We start from the raw sequence: 17,811 nt of genomic DNA on the forward strand, positions 1-17,811 counted from the left end.
CTAAGTTGAAAGCTTAATTTCTACTACTTTGAAAATAGTAGCATGCCCATTAAGATATAAGGTTCGATGTTCAAGCTGCATTAGATGTATCTGTGCATGAAAGATAGTGGATCTGTAACTTTGAGAAGGGAATACATCAAAACCAAGAAGATTGCTTTTTCAAGGCTGTTTTGTCCTTTTTCTTTCCACAAGCAAATATTTTTCTTCTTGATTTCTTATGGTGAAGATGAAATTATTTGACTCTTGATTTGCAACTTACCTCGCCAGTTGTAAATCTTGGTTTATGGTTCCGCATCCACATAGAAACTGATCAGTGATAATTTCTACTGATACGTGGCAGTCAGGTTTTAAACAAGTGGCTATGAGTGCAGGTCAGACCAGTTGAGGTTCAAAAAATAAGAGATCAAATTTTTCAGTAAAAAGTTTTTTTTTAAAACATGCAAAGGTAAGTTACAAAATTATATAAAGTGGTTTGGTTTTGGGGAGAGAAGCAAGATTCAGTTAAACATGTGCACTTGACTATCACTTTATGCATTACCTCGATCTACATGATACAGACAGATGAGAGATTTTTTTTCTGAGAATTGTGTAACTTTGAAATATTATTCATTAAGGCAAGTAGAGATGAGGTATTTGAGTTTATTTTAAGACAGAGGAGGATAGAATTTTGTTTGACACATGAATCAAGGATAATCACGTATAGATGGGAATATGGCATTCGAAACACAAACTGATCGTTCACGATTTTACTGAACGGTGTAGTAGGCTTGAGGAGCTGGATTCTTCTGTTCTATTGTTCATGTTTAATATGCTTCTATGCAGTTCATCAGCTCTCGTAATTCACTTGCAAAATGATTGAAAATTTTCACATAATGATACATGTGAAAGATTCAATATCCCGTTTAGGTTGGAGAAATGGGATGTCATTATACCCTGGGTACTGCTGTTTAATGTGTGGAAATTGGTCAATATGAGCAATGTTAAGAGAATAAAAGAATATCAAGGGCATAACTGAGACTTCAAATAGCAAGTATGCAGAAAGCATTTTGAATAATAGTGATTACTTTGACCAACTGCAGAGATGTGATTTAATCCAATTTCCACAAACTAAATCAAAATTTTTTACTGTTTACCTCCATGAAAGTAAGCTCAACCCCACATGACTTGCCTAATCAGCTATCATGGGATTTGATTCAATGAACTGAGAAAATAATTGCTCGTGAAGGTAAATCATCCAATTACTCCAGGCTAATGCAAGAGAGCAAAGGAAGTCCAAAACTCCAGCCTTCCCTGCAAATTATTTCTTTTGTACTCTGTCCCCTGATTTCTCTAGGTGCCAGATGTTAAGAGCTGATACAATTTTGTGCATAGAATATTGATGCAATCCACTTAGCTGGTCAGCCTCTCAGTCTCTTTGGTTATTTTATTTATAGTTACATGATCACCATTTGGCTAATATTTTTAAGTACCAGATGTTTTATTAAATTCAAATGCCATGAAAGGATTTCAACCCGTGTCCTGAGAATCTTGGAATCTGAATTACTAGTCCAGTGACAATATCACGACACAACTTCTACCACATACATTCCCCACCCCCACACTGTCTCCAGACTGCACATAGGCCACCAATGCTGATCCCCTTAACTTCATTGCACCCTGTATGAGATTCAGTCAACTTATGATTTCTTGTTACAATTGTGACGCAACTTGAAATTATTTAACTGCCCCTCCTCAGACCAGTAAATCTTCAATATTATTAACTTTTGCTCCTCTCCCTCAGTTTACAAAAATTGCTATAATCATTCTCTATTCTAGAAGTAATTACTTATGCACACTCTGCCCTTTCTAATTATCACACTAATTTAATTTCCATTTCCTCAGCGAAATCCTAAAGTATAACCCAACCAATTCAATGCACATGATTTTCTTCTTCTTTTTGATTTAATTTTGTTCACAACATGTCCACAATAGAGTCTCACATTTAACAACGTGATAGTTGTATCTTTGGTGAAAAAATAACAAGACACACAAACTGTATTTTCCACCCATCAGGCAGTCGGGGCAGGGATGCAGCACACAGTTTCGAGGGTTGGGGACTGCAGAAAGAGGTGTTCAGAAGCTTTTAGTTGCCATCTTGCTTCGGTCCCACATTTGTGCACAGCTCAATACAGAACCCGTCACAGCTGCTGAATTTGGACTTCAAATTTATATTACTTCACTTCGAAAACATAATTATCAAGCAAGGGACAGGCATGCAAAGTTAGTAGAATTGATAATGCTTTCATGTTTATAAGTGTCTTTTATATCCCTACTTTTATCTTCTGATCTGTTTTTAGCTAATAACTAAAATATAATGAATGATACATTTATGACTATCACTTTTAAATTGCAACCCTCAACCAAGCTAATAGAGGCTAAATGAGTGATGCAAATTCACAGACCGCTCTAACAACATGTATGGTATGGTTGTGACAAATGCCTATAACTTGTTTGGCCTTATTATAAACATGAAGAAAGCTTTGATCATAGTACAAGCTGCCACTACTCAATCAAGAATCTCACAACATGACAAATTCTTCTACACTGTGTCAGACAATCTAAATTTGAAGTGGGCTCGATACAGGGTTGGAAGGTTTGAGCTACAGGGAGAGGTTGAATAGGCTGAGGCTATTTTCTCTGGAATGTCAGTGGCTGAAGGGTGACCTTCTAGAGGTTTATAAAATCATGAAGGGCATGGATAGGGTAAATAGACAAGGTTTTTTTTCCCTGGGTTGGGGGAGTCCAAACCTAGAGGACATAGGTTTAAGGTGAGGGGGAAAGATTGAAAAAGGATCTAAGGGACAACTTTTTCACAACCGAGGGCAGTGCATGTATGGAATGAGCTGCCTGAGGAAGTGGTGGAGGCTGGTACAATTACAACATTTAAAAGGAATCTGGATGGGTATATGAATAGGAAGCGTTTAGAAGGATATAGGCCAAATGCTGGCAAATGGGACTAGACTAATTTAAGATATCTGGTCAGCATGGATGAGTTGGACTGAAGGATCTATTTCTGTGTTATGCATCTCTATGACACAAAGATACAAACATTTAGGAAAGCAGCTACCACATTTACTTGAGTCACAAAATGTGACGAGGAAGCAACTTAAGGTACTAGTTTGAGGCCTTTTGTATTGTTATGAAGCATGAATGACTTAAAGTGATTATGATAAGAATTTCAAAAAAATCTCACAAGTATTCGTTCACAGAATGCAGATGGAATGATGGTAATATAAAAGCACTTCTTTACCAGAGGCAAATTTACTGACTAAGAAGAGTTTGCACAGTGAAAACTGGATATATTTGCAATAATATTCTGTATGATAATTTAGAAGACCATGGGGTGCCCACAGATTCACTTCAAGGATGTTAGCAAGTATGAAGTGAGGAGTATCCTAAATACTTTTTCATACACCAGCAATAAAGGGAGATCCTGAGGGATCTTGACAGAATGGAGTCAATAGTTTCTCTTTCGTGAGAATTCAGAACTAGAAGTCATTGATTAAAAATAGATGAAGAGAATTATTTTTCTCACAGCAGGTTGAGTGTCTTTGGAACTCTCATCCTCAAAACATGCTGGAAGCAGAGTCTATGGTTTTTTTAGCATAATGGTTGGTAGATTCCTGATAGTTCATTGGGTTAGGTGGCAATGTGAAGTAACCAGATCAACCATGATAGAGGGACATGGTGGCACAGTATCAGGGAGCTAGGTTTGGTTCCCACCTTGGTCAACTGGCTGAATGGAGTTTGCATATTCATCCCATGTCTGCATGAGTTGCCTCTGTGTGCTATGGCACAAAGGTATGCTATTCACTTTATTGTATCTGCACCAAATCTCCAATAATTATTGTTACTCAGTAGCATTCTCTTGACTTTTCCACTTACCTTTGGGTAATTATTTGAATAGAGATAATATAGAACATAGAACAATACAGCACAGAACAGGCCCTTCGGCCCACGATGTTGTGCCGAACTTCTAACCTAGATTAAGTACCCATCCATGTACCTATCCAAATGCCGCTTAAAGGTCGCCAATGATTCCGACTCTACCACTCCCACGGGCAGCGCATTCCATGCCCCCACCACTCTCTGGGTAAAGAACCCACCCCTGACATCTCCCCTATACCTTCCACCCTTCACCTTAAATTTATGTCCCCTTGTAACACTCTGTTGTACCCGGGGAAAAAGTTTCTGACTGTCTCCTCTATCTATTCCTCTGATCATCTTATAAACCTCTATCAAGTCACCCCTCATCCTTCGCCGTTCCAACGAGAAAAGGCCGAGAACTCTCAACCTATCCTCGTACGACTTCCTCTCCATTCCAGGCAACATCCTGGTAAATCTTCTCTGCACCCTCTCCAAAGCTTCCACATCTTTCCTAAAGTGAGGCGACCAGAACTGCACACAGTACTCCAACTGTGGCCTAACCAAAGTCCTGTACAGCTGCAACATCACTTCACGACTCTTGAATTCAATCCCTCTGCTAATGAACGATAATACTCCATAGGCCTTCTTACAAACTCTATCCACCTGAGTGGCAACCTTCAAAGATCTATGTACATAGACCCCAAGATCCCTCTGTTCCTCCACCTGACTTAGAACCCTACCATTAACCCTGTATTCCGCATTCTTATTTGTTCTTCCAAAATGGACAACCTCACACTTGGCAGGGTTGAACTCCATCTGCCACTCCTCAGCCCAGCTCTGCATCATATCTAAGTCCCTCTGCAGCTGACAACAGCCCTCCTCACTGTCCACAACTCCACCTATCTTCGTATCATCTGCAAATTTACTGACCCACCCTTCGACTCCCTCATCTAAGTCATTAATAAAAATTACAAACAGCAGAGGACCCAGAACTGATCCCTGCGGAACTCCACTTGTAACTGGGCTCCAGGCTGAATATTTACCATCTACCACCACTCTCTGCCTTTGACCGGTTAGCCAGTTTTCTATCCAATTGGCCAAATTTCCCTCTATCCCATGCCTCCTGACTTTCCGCATTAGCCTACCATGGGGAACCTTATCAAATGCCTTACTAAAATCCATGTACACGACATCCACTGCTCTACCCTCATCCACATGCTTGGTCACCTCCTCGAAGAATTCAATAAGACTTGTAAGGCAAGACCTACCCTTCACAAATCCGTGCTGGCTGTCCCTAATCAAGCAGTGTCTTTCCAGATACTCATAAATCCTATCCCTCAGTACCCTTTCCATTACTTTGCCTACCACAGAAGTAAGACTAACAGGCCTGTAATTCCCGGGGTTATCCCTATTCCCTTTTTTGAACAGGGGCACAACATTCGCTACTCTCCAGTCCCCTGGTACCACCCCTGTTGCCAGTGAAGACGAGAAGATCATTGCCAACGGTACTGCAATTTCCTCTCTTGCTTCCCACATAATCCTAGGATATATCCCGTCAGGCCCGGGGGACTTGTCTATCCTCAAGTTGTTCAAAATGTCCAACACATCTTCCTTCCTAACAGGTATCTCTTCTACCTTACCAGTCCATTTCACACTCTCCTCTTCTACAATACGGTCCCTCTCGTTCGTAAATACTGAAGAGAAGTACTTGTTCAAGACCTCTCCTATCTCTTCCGACTCAATACACAGTCTCCCACTACTGTCCTTGATCGGACCTACCCTCGTTCTCGTCATTCTCAGGTTTCTCACATATGCATAAAATGCCTTGGGGTTATCCTTGATCCTATCCGCCAACGATTTTTCATGCCCTCTCTTAGCTCTCCTAATCCCTTTCTTCAGGTCCCTTCTGGCTATCCTGTATCTCTCCACTGCTCTGTCTGAATCCTGTTTCCTCAACCTTATGTAAGCCTCCTTCTTCCTCTTTACCAGACATTCAACCTCTCTCGTCAACCAAGGCTCCCTCACACGACCATTTCTTTCCTGCCTGATAGGTACATACATATCATGGACACGTCGTATCTGCTCTTTGAAAAAGTTCCACATTTCCACCACATCCTTCCCTGACAGCCTAAGCTCCCAACGTATGCTCCTCAAATCCTGCCTTACAGCATCGTAATTTCCCTTCCCCCAATTATAAAATCTACCTTGTTGTGCGCACCTATCTCTCTCCATAACCAAGGTGAAAGTCACAGAATTGTGGTCACCATCACCAAAATGTTCACCCACTAACAAGCCCACCACTTGTCCCGGTTCATTACCGAGTACCAAATCCAATATGGCCTCCCCTCTGGTTGGACAATCTACATACTGCGTTAGAAAAGCTTCCTGGACACACTGCACAAACACCACCCCATCCAATCTACTTGATCTAAAGAGCTTCCAATCAATATTTGGGAAGTTGAAGTCGCCCATGACTACGACCCTGTGGCTTCTGCACCTTTCCAAAATCTGTTTCCCAATCTGTTTCTCCACATCTCTGCTGCTATTGGGGGGCCTATAGTAAACACCCAACAAGGTGACTGCACCTTTCCTATTTCTGACTTCAGCCCATACTACCTCCAGAGGCAGATCCCCCTCAAACTTCCTTTCTGCAGCCGTTATACCATTTCTAATTAGCAATGCCACCCCCCCTCCTTTTTTCCCACCCTCCCTAATCTTACTGAAACACCTGTAACCAGGAACCTCCAACAGCCATTCCTGTCCCACATCTATCCACGTTTCCGTGATGGCCACAACATCGTAGTCCCAGGTACCGATCCACGCCTTAAGTTCACCCACCTTATTTCTGATACTCCTTGCGTTGAAGTATACGCACTTGAGCCCATCTCTGTGTCCGCAAGTAGTCCCTGTCAGTGCTACCTTCTCCACAGCCTCCCTACAGTCTTAGGCATCCTGACACACAGCTAGCTTACTTGCTGGACTACAAGTCCGGATCCCATCCCCCTGCCAAATTAGTTTAAACCCCCCCGAAGAGTGCTAGCAAACCTACCCCCCAGGATATTGGTGCCCTTCTGGTTCAGGTGCAACCCGTCCTGTTTGTACAGGTCCCACCTTCCCCAGAATGCAGTCCAATTGTCCAAATATCTGAAGCCCTCCCTCCTACACCAGCCTTGCGGCCACGTGTTCAACTGCACTCTCTCCCTATTCTTTGCCTCACTGTCACGTGGCACCGGCAACAACCCAGAGATGACGACTCTGTCTGTCCTAGCTTTTAGCTTCCAGCCTAACTCCTTGAGCTCTTGAATGACCTCCCCACCCCTCTTCCTACCTATGTCGTTGGTGCCAATGTGCACACCCTCCCCCTTAAGGATTCTGAAGACACAGTCTGAGACGTCTCGGACCCTAGCACCCGGGAGGCAACAAACCATCCGTGAGTCTCGCCCATGTCCACAGAACCGCCTGTCTGTCCCTCTAACTAGAGAGTCTCCTATAACTAGCGCTCTCCTCCTCTCCCCCTTTCCCTTCTGAGTCTCAGAGCCACAGACCCCTTCACTGCAGCTTACACCTGCAACGCTGTCCCCCCCAACAGTTTCCAAAGCTGTATACTTATTTTTTAGGGGAACGACCACAGGGGAACCCTGCACTGCCTGCTTCTTCCCCTTCCCACCTCTAACTGTTACCCAGCTACCTCTGTTCTCCGGCGTAACTATGTCCCTGTAGCTTCTATCAATCACCCTCTCAGCCTCTCGAATAATCCTCAGTTCATCCAACTCCAGTTCCAGTTCCCTAACTCGTTCGGTGAGGATCAGGATATACAATGTTCTCTTGAATACCTCAATTGACTTTGCCTCCAATACACTTACAGAGATTGCATTTCCACCAGGACTACTTGTTGCGTTTGATTATTTTGCAAAACACTTTAAATGTATGCTCTTTTGTTCTCAATCCTTTAATGAGCAGGAACAGTTTCTCCTGATCTACTGCATCCAGCCGTCTTAAGATTTTAAAAAATTATGCCAGATTTCCTCTTAAGCTTTTCCCGAAGGAGAGCAATCCAAACCTTTCTGATGTATTGTCATAACTAAAATTTCTCATTCCTGGGCTTGGAATCAATTTTTTGGAAATCTCTTCTCCACTCTGTGGAATGTGTTCACACCCTTCTTATACTATGGTACCCAGAACTGAATCCATTACTCCCGCTGAGGTTTAACATGTCTTTTGTTAATTCAGCAAAGTTTTTTGCTCTTATGATTTATGTCCCTATTAATAAAGCCTAGGATATTATGTGCTTTATTAACTGCTGTGTCCGAGGAGAAAGTGAGGACTGCAGATGCTGGAGATCAGAGCTGAAAATGTGTTGCTGGAAAAGCGCAGCAGGTCAGGCAGCATCCAAGGAACAGGAGAATCGACGTTTTGGGCATAAGCCCTTCTTCAGGAATGAGGAAAGTGTGTCCAGCAGGCTAAGATAAAAGGTAGGGAGGAGGGACTTGGGGGAGGGGCGTTGGAATTGCGATAGGTGGAGGGAGGTCAAGGTGAGGGTGATAGGCCGGAGTGGGGTGGGGGCGGAGAGGTCAGGAAGAAGATTGCAGGTTAGGAAGGCGGTGCTGAGTTCGAGGGATTTGACTGAGACAAGGTAGGGGGAGGGGAAATGAGGAAACTGGAGAAATCGGAGTTCATCCCTTGTGGTTGGAGGGTTCCCAGACAGAAGATGAGGCGCTCTTCCTCCAACTGTCGTGTTGCCATGGTCTGGCGATGGAAGAGTCCAAGGACGTGCATGTCCTTGGTGGAGTGGGAGGGGGAGTTAAAGTGTTGGGCTACGGGGTGGTTGGGTTGGTTGGTCCGGGTGTCCCAGAGGTGTTCTCTGAAACGTTCCGCAAGTAGGCGGCCTGTCTCCCCAATATAGAGGAGGCCACATCTGGTGCAGCGGATGCAATACATGATGTGTGTGGAGGTGCAGGTGAATTTGTGGCGGATATGGAAGTGTCCCTTGGGGCCTTGGAGGGAAGTAAGGGGGGAAGTGTGGGCACAAGTTTTGCATTTCTTGCGGTTGCAGGGGAAGGTGCCGGGAGTGGAGGTTGGGTTGGTGGGGGGTATGGACCTGACGAGTGAGTCACGGAGGGAGTGGTCTTTTCGGAACACTGATAGGGGAGGGGAGGGAAATATATCCCTGGTGGTGGGGTCCGTTTGGAGATGGCGGAAATGACGGCGGATGATACGTTGTACATGGAGGTTGGTGGGGTGGTAGGTGAGGACCAGTGGGATTCTGTCCTGGTGGCGGTTGGAGGGGCAGACTCAAGGGCGGAGGAGCGGGAAGTGGAAGAGATGTGGTGGGGGGCATCGTCGACTACGTCTGGCGGGAAATTGCGGTCCTTGAAGAAGGAGGCCATCTGGGTTGTACGGTTTTGGAACTGGTCCTCCTGGGAGCAGAACTGCTGTCTCCACCTATCCTGTCACCGTCCTTGATTTATGCTAAAAGCTTCCCAGGCACTTTGACCACTATACTCGCTTCAAATTGTACCCCTTATTTTATATTGTCCACATCTTACTATCAAAGTGCATCAGCCCACATGTCTCATATTGAATTTCATATGTTACCTATCTGTCCAATCCATAACTTATCTATCTCATTTTGTAATTATACACTGTCCTCCTTAGTTTACAATGCTTCTAAGTATTGTCAAAGAAATGCTTCTCCCGTAATGATGGTATGTACATTGCTTATCCTATTTTGTTTTGGTCAGTGGTGACCCCTAGAATATTGACTGTAGGGTTTCAGCAATGTCACTAACTGTCAAGGGGCTTTGTTTACATTCTCTCTTTTGGAGATGGTCATGCCTGGCACTTGTGTGACAGAAATGTAGCTTTCCACTTACCATTGCAAACCTGGTTATTGTCCAGATCTTGCTACACATGGACACAAACGTTTTCAGTAACTAAGGAGTCACCAAATGAATTTTGAACAATCATCAGCGAACATTACCACTTTATACATTATGGAGGGAAGGTCATTAATGAAGTAACTGAAGATGGTCCAACCAGGGACACTACCCTGAGAATTATTTTCACATTGATGTCCTGAATCTGAGATAATTGACCTCCAGCAATTACCTAGCACAAAGGAGATGGTTGTATGAATGCAACCAGAAAATATGTCTCCCTTGATTCCCATTGAGTCCAGTTTTGCAGGAACTCCTTGATGTCAAAGTCAGTCATTCTCACCTCCCCTCTGGAGTTCAGCTCTTTTATCCATGTTTGAACCAAGACTGTAATAAAGACAAAAGCTGAGTGGCTTTATGCAGAAAGCAAACCAAGTATCAGTGAGCAGGTTATCAGCAAGCACCACTTAATAGCACTAACAGCAAATCCTTGAATCTCTTTTGATGATCAAGAGTAGAATGAAGCTGGTAATTGGTTGGGTTGGGTTTGTCCTTCTAGAAATCTATCTATAATACATCTACCAGTTGTTTTCTTGTATTCATAGCATGTGTTACTTCCTCAAAGACACTCCAATGAATTCATTAAAACTTGATTTTCTTTTCACAACCCATATTGACTCTGGATGATAAACTTGATTTTTACAAATAATTTCTCTTTGTAATTTTCCAATTTTTCTAACAGCATCCTAAATAGCTACATTTCCCAATGACTGATGGTAGGCTATCAAGCTAGCTAGAGATACCTGCTTTCTATCTCTCTACCTTTTTTTAGTTAAGAATTTATATTTGATATTTTTCCATTCAAATTGAACCTTCCCTATATCAGGATAATATTGGAAAATTAAAACCAATGCAATAATTATCTTGTTAACAAATTTTCTTAAGACCCTAAAATGAAGTTCATCAAGACCTGGGGACTTATCAGCCCACAATGCAAACTATTTATTGAGTACCCCATCTTTTGTGATTGTAATTTTCTTGAGTTCCTCCTTCCCTTCAATTTTATGATTTATGTTTATTTCTGGCCTGTTTCTGGTATCTTCCAGCAGTGATGTCCATGTTACATATGAGTCAAGCTTACCTAGAACCCTTTTGATTGCAAATTTTTGGCAACCGCCTGCCTGTCACTATACATCCACATTATATGCAAAGTATTCTGTCCAACTCCTTGCTATTTCCTTGTTCTGCTATATTAGATTAGATTGCCTACAGTATGGAAAACAGGCTGTTCAGCCCAACAAGTCCACACCTGACCCTTCAAATAGTAACCCACCCAGACCCATTCTCCTACATTTTACCACTGACTAATGTACCTAACACTATGGGCAATTTAGCATGGCCAATTCACCTAACCTGCACACCTTTGGATTGTGGGAGGAAACCTGCACAGACACTCTGTGTGGAGCTTGCACATTCTCCCAGTCGCCCAAGGTGGGAATCAAACCCAGGTCCCTGGTGCTGTGAGGCAACAGTGTTAACCACTGAGCCACTGTGCCACATACATATAATACCTGTACACATTCTTTCTTATTCTAGCTTCAGTCTACTGTGCATTGTTCTCTCTATTTGGATAACATTTTACTTATTTTATTACTTTTAATGTAGAATAGTGAAATCTTCTGAAATTTATTTCTGTTTTGGCGTGGCCAGTCTGCTAAATTCAAATCAGCTTTGCATTTGACCTTAATCCATGCTAATTTTTATTGCCTACACTTGTGAATATCTTTTGAAAGTATTTATTCTAGCATTAGTCCTGTTGCTTGGAAACAAACTCATTTACTTCAAGGCCCCCTTGATATCCGGCATAAGTGACTCACACTTAAGACATAACAAATTTGTTCTCTTCCATAATATGTCAGTTTTGAACATAACCTGGTTCCAAGAAGAACACATTTTCACACTAGACAAGTTTATCATCTGAGATATTGTCCTGGACAAGATTTAAAAATTTCATTAGCTATCTATTTCATTACTCCCAGTCCCAGTCCTCGCTGGGACCAGCTTTCGATGTATGTTCATCATGGATTTTACTCCCTTTGCTATCAGGCTTTGTGAATGGATTAAAGGACTGAAATAGTATACAACAACATGATCCATTCCAACACTCAGCTGAATCAGGCATTATACTCAACTCTATTTACCCGTTGCAAAGGAAGATGCTACAAATAATGTAAATCTAAAATAAAAACAAGAAATGCTAGAAAAAAAAGAGGCCAGGAAGCATCTGTGAAGAGAAATAGAGTTGATAACTTTTAATCAGGACTCAATAATTTATTTGATGTGCTCCTTATCCCTTGATAATGCCTTACAAAGCCTTGTTGATATTAGCCTTGAAGTGTCCCAGCCTCTCAGACGTGTGCATGTTCTGTAAAGCAACTCTTCCTGCTTTTATCTTTACCTGGCATAATTTTAATATTATGTCAGTTGTTCTAGATTTGCCGATCAGAAAAAGTTATTCTTTAAAAGACACTCCATTTGCCTTTGACTGAAACATTCTGCTACAATGTACTTATTTTGATTGTCCTCTTATTTATTTCAGTTTAGCCCTTTTTTAGTTTTTTATATTTTTGGCCTATGCTGTTTTTAAACACAATTCTTCAGTTAGTGTAGTGGGCAGTGAACGAGGTTACCTCAGAGTACAGTGAGACCTTAATCAGATAGGCTGATGAACCGAGGAGTAGCAGATAGAATTTAATTTAGATAAATGCAAGGTGCTTCATTTTGTTTAGGTCCTGAGAGGTGCTGCGGAACAAAGAGACCTTGGAGTGCAGGTTCATAGTTCCTTGGAAGTGGATTAGCAGGTAGACAGGATATTGAAGAAGGCATTTGGTTTGCTTGCCTTTATTGGTCAGTGCATTGAGTATGGGAGTTGGGAGGTCATGTTTTTGAGGTCAAGGTTTGGCCCCTTTTGGCCTGCTTGCTAAAGGAGAGATGTTGTGAAACTTTTACAAAAATAATGCTGGGCATGGAGACTTTGAGATGTAGGGGGAGGCTGAATAGGCTGGAGCTATTTTCTCTGGAGTGTCAGAGACTGAGGGGTGACCTTGTAGAAGTTTATAAAATCATGAGGGGTGTGGATAAGGTGGAATTCTCAAGGTCTTTTCCCAGGGTAAGGGAGTTCAAAACTAGAGGGCATACGTTTAAGATTAGAGGAGGAAGATATAAAGGGACCCAAGGGGCAACTTTTTCACACAGAAGATGGTGCGTGTGTGGAATGAACTGCTTGAGAAGGTAGTGGAGGCTGGTAAAATGACAACATTTAAAAGGCATCTGGATGGGTATATGAATAGGAAGGGTTTGGAGGGATATGGATCAAATGCTGGCAAATGGGACGAGATTAATTTGGAATATCTAGTCAGCATGGACAAGTTGGGCTGAAGGGTCTGTTTCTGTGCTCTACATATCATGACTATGACCCTAATTAGATCACCAAATAATCTCCATCATACCATACAAATAATAGATATCCCTGGACAAAAAGTGTTCTCTAATATGAATCAGTGACTTATTAACTGCAGAGGTTCTTTAAGGTCAATGCCTATCATACGTATTCCTCTTGATCAATTTGTACCATGATTATATGAATGAAAGTGGAACAGTTTTTCTAATTGTGAGATTTTTCAAAATGGATAATTTGCCTTCACTGAACTTTTAATGTATTGATGGATGCTTCATAGAATGGAAAGGTATTGCTTCTTTTTTATGGACGTCTATGTTAAATGTCAACGGAAGGGGACAATCATTGATACTGCCAGTCCTGCTGAGTTTTTCCAATGACTTCTGTTGTGTTTCTGATTTACAGCATCTGCAGTTCAATTTGGATTAGTAGGCAATTTGCCTCATGAGGAATAACTGCATGTGGGTGACAGAAATCTACTCATGTGAGTGGATATGTGATCAAGACATTCAGGAGCTCTTAGAATGTGTCTAAGGGATACCACATGAGTTGACAGTTGATCATATCTGTAGAATCAATTTTCCATTCTGACAAGAGAAAAGTACCCACAACCACCAGGAAAAGGATAAAGATGAATGGTAGTGTGCCAGATATGACACGTGATGAAAAGGAGGTTCTCAACCTCACCAAATAACAAGTTTTCAGACTATTGTTGCTGCCATGGTAGGAGTGAAAGTTGATGGGAGTAAGGAGACCTTGATCTTGGTGTCCTCCAGTTGGCAGAAAGAGAAACACCCACCAGATAATGATGGAGGTCAGAACAGGAAGGCCCTGACTCTAACTGTTTGTGTTCTCTAAATTAGGCATTTGCATTCTGGAGGGACATGTCTCTGTCTCAGCAGCAACCTGCAATCCATATCTGTTTGCAAGGATGTTAAACAGTCTAAAAACTTGCAGTGTCATGTCATTACCTTCCACACTTATAACTGCAAATATGTTGAACACAATGCTAATGCATTTATCACTTGATGAGATACAGAGTTAACTACAATCCTCAAAACCTTCACTGAGTCATAGAGCAGAGTTCCTGTCAAATAGTCCAGATAATGGAATTGTCTTGGACTATTTGACAGGAACTCTGCTCTATGACTCAGTGAAGGTTTTGAGGATTGTAGTTAACTCTGTATCTCATCAAGTGATAAATGCATTAGCATTGTGTTCAACATATTTGCAGTTATAAGTGTGGAAGGTAATGACATGACACTGCAAGTTTTTAGACTGTTTAATATCCTTGCAAACAGATATGGATTGCAGGTTGCTGCTGAGACAGAGACATGTCCCTCCAGAATGCAAATGCCTAATTTAGAGAACACAAACAGTTAGAGTCAGGGCCTTCCTGTTCTGACCTCCATCATTATCTGGTGGGTGTTTCTCTTTCTGCCAACTGGAGGACACCAAGATCAAGGTCTCCTTACTCCCATCAACTTTCACTCCTACCATGGCAGCAACAATAGTCTGAAAACTTGTTATTTGGTGAGGTTGAGAACCTCCTTTTCATCACGTGTCATATCTGGCACACTACCATTCATCTTTATCCTTTTCCTTGTCTTGAGTAGGCTGGTTGTTAGTCTGATTGCCACCCGGCTTGACCTATGGCAAGCATTTTTCTGTTTCTGGTTTCCTCACCAGCATCAGAAACTGTGTTGAGCGGTACCCCTTCTCACCAAGGAGCAGTGTGTGAAGCCAGAATACCTGTGGTATTGGATGGAGAGTGCAGAAATACATATGTGTATATCATGAGTGCTCCCTGGAAAGAGCCATACCTGCCAGAGATTCTTCTAGTGGGTACATATAGGTTGAGCATTTCTTGAGTATACACCCTGTCTCCTTATTAAGAATGCAATGGAATTTTACGTAAGCAATCTTTACATCCACTGCCAGTCAAAAGCCTACAACGGCCTCTCAGCCAACACTCTTCTCTGCCTGACTAACAAGGTCAGTATGTTAGCCCACAAACTTTCCAACTCTCAAACAGGAAATGGGTGACCTGCTAAATGCAGTGGTGTATGATTATCCAGGATAACCCATACACTCCCCAGAAGCTCCCTGGAAGGAACTACACAGGTAAAAATTCTCCATTGGCATTTGGAAATTATAACTTTACTCCAAGCATAGTTAATGAAAATGGACAAAAAGAGATGCATCCAAGTTTGATTTCCTCAGTAAATGATTATACTCAATAGTCTGTTTACCTACAAAATTGTAGATCTCACATTATTACATGGCAACAAAAGCCTGCCACAATCATCTCTGGTCCCATTGTCTGCAGGTATCAAACTCACGATGCACACTTTAATATTGGTTAAAGATGTTTTGAAAATATTAAAAACATCATAAAATATAGAAATTCATTTGAACAAGACATGATACACAGGCTTCAACAAGTCACTTGAAAACCTATCAAATACAGAGAGGAGAGAAATATATAGTCATTGCTAGGATTCTTATTATTCAACTAGAGCAAAATATTGGAATTGTTTGAATTGAATAAACTGACTGGAGATGACCTTGTTCAGTATATAGAAATTACACTATTGACTAAAATCTACATTTTTGAGCAAACTGTACATCATGCAAAAATGAATTCTAAATGGTAAAATCTAGAAATGAATAACAGGTTCATCAGCATCTAAAGGAGAATAGGTGGGTTAATGACTTCAGATTCAAATTTTTCCACTCAAATTTGAAATAAGGAACTGAAGGAAACAAGAAAGTAGCACACAGCATCAACATCAGCCAGCATCAGTCTTGTTCAGTTGGTAACACTCTTGGGCTTGATTCAAGTGGTCGTGACTTGAATGTATAATTTAAGTAAACAAAATGGCTGCACTACCAGAAGTGTCATATTTCAGATGGGATCATGGGGTGATTTTGAGCAGAAAACTGGAGCCATACCATATCCCAGTGACTGTGGAAGTTTGGGAAATTGGCCAAATCCTTTATGAAACCAGATGGTAGTTTACTCCTGGTGTCAGAATGGGGCCCAGAAAAATAGAAGTGACTCATTTCAAATTTTTTTAGTTGTTTTGTTTTAGTAACTTCCAGCAGTCCTTTTAAAAACAGAAAATGCCAAAAACACATAGGGAGTCAGGCAGCATTTATTCTGAGAAACAAAGTTAGCAAATTAACAATTTACTCACAAGCCTCCATCCATTGGAGAACCAGCAGGATCCCTACACCACTTCTGTACAGTATGCCAAATAAGCCTTAACCCTACGTGGCATCTAGTTGGCCAACTATACGCCTTTCAGACAGTTAAGTACCCGGATGGCAGAGCTACCAACTAATTAACTTTAGCCAAATATTTCAAGTCAATGATTCTGCATCATTTAACACTTGCTTTTATCCCTTAAAGATAACAAATTATGTATACTCACTGCTTCAATAGATCTTCTATTCTCTGTGGATTTGTAACTAACAATTGAAACCAGCAGCAGCGGAGTCAGTTTGCATACTTGAGTCTTCCACTGCTGGAAACAGGAAGTATATTGCCCACTCATTTACAGACCCATGTGAACATTACATCAGGTAGACATTGAGCATCAATTGAAGTGATTCTCTGGTTTGATTTTGCCAGCTGCCTGTATTTCAGAAACTACAACAAATCATTTTTTTCTTTAAAATTGAGGTGAAGCCAGGAAATGATCAATACCTCTAAAATGGCTTTATAGCAAGTTCTCAGAAGAATTTTTTTATTCAAACAATCTGTAGAAAGACATGTTCATTTATAATTGATTTTTAAAAAAAATGTTAAGTCAGAGTCATTTAGTATTGTGTCTGTAAGTAAGAAGTTCCATGAGGCCATACCAGCTATGTAGAAAGTCAAACCAAAGGAACTTGATTAGAAGTGCCATATGCGGGGATGAAATTTGTTGAATTGATGAAAGGCAGTTGAATTATTTTTAACAGCACGGTTTATGGGGCAGGGAAAAGAGCTTGTCTGTCTGTCCCCACTTATTAGCCTTATCGTACAAAAGCCACAAGGGTCAGGATTTCAATTGATCCACAGCCCTAGATAGTGGATATGTTTGGTACTGCAGCCAGTTCCTTCATGTTATCTGCCTGACTGAAAGCAAGCCTATCAATCAGGCTGATTTCTGGGTGAGTAATTGACAGAAACAAGTGTACGTGCTCTACCAATGACCAAACATGTGATATCCATCCACATGAACTGGAAAGATGTTTTATTTCCAAGACAGTATATCAGTCATCTTGCTTCTCAAAGACAAACCTAAAATGGAACCATTTGCCAGATGGAATAGGCACCAAGACGTCGTTTGGCATCTTCAAGACTTATCCTTAGGTTATATTTTAAATTTTTTATTATCAGGATTGCCATTTTAGTTGTTCATGTTAGGTGTAGCACTAGCTAAACCTGGAAATATTGGCAGAGTACAGACATTATTTTGTGAACTTTATATAACAAGTAGAAACTGAAATCTATCAAGAGAAAATTATGGATAACGGTCAATATTTCACACCTAAATCACCACCTTCTTCCCCCTCCCCTTA

The 17,811-nt window shown here is 41.4% G+C and overlaps 1 protein-coding gene across 3 annotated transcripts in view; it reads left to right on the forward strand.

The window, feature by feature from the left end:
• The window catches only part of LOC122549088 (peroxidasin homolog), a 589,463-nt gene that overhangs the window by 546,250 nt on the left and 25,402 nt on the right, over window positions 1–17,811 (forward strand). The window lies entirely within an intron of this gene.

This window comes from Chiloscyllium plagiosum, unplaced genomic scaffold (assembly GCF_037043375.1).
Source record: "Chiloscyllium plagiosum isolate Xiang-an unplaced genomic scaffold, Cpla_swu_hap1 HiC_scaffold_4, whole genome shotgun sequence".
Classification (NCBI taxonomy): domain Eukaryota; kingdom Metazoa; phylum Chordata; class Chondrichthyes; order Orectolobiformes; family Hemiscylliidae; genus Chiloscyllium; species Chiloscyllium plagiosum.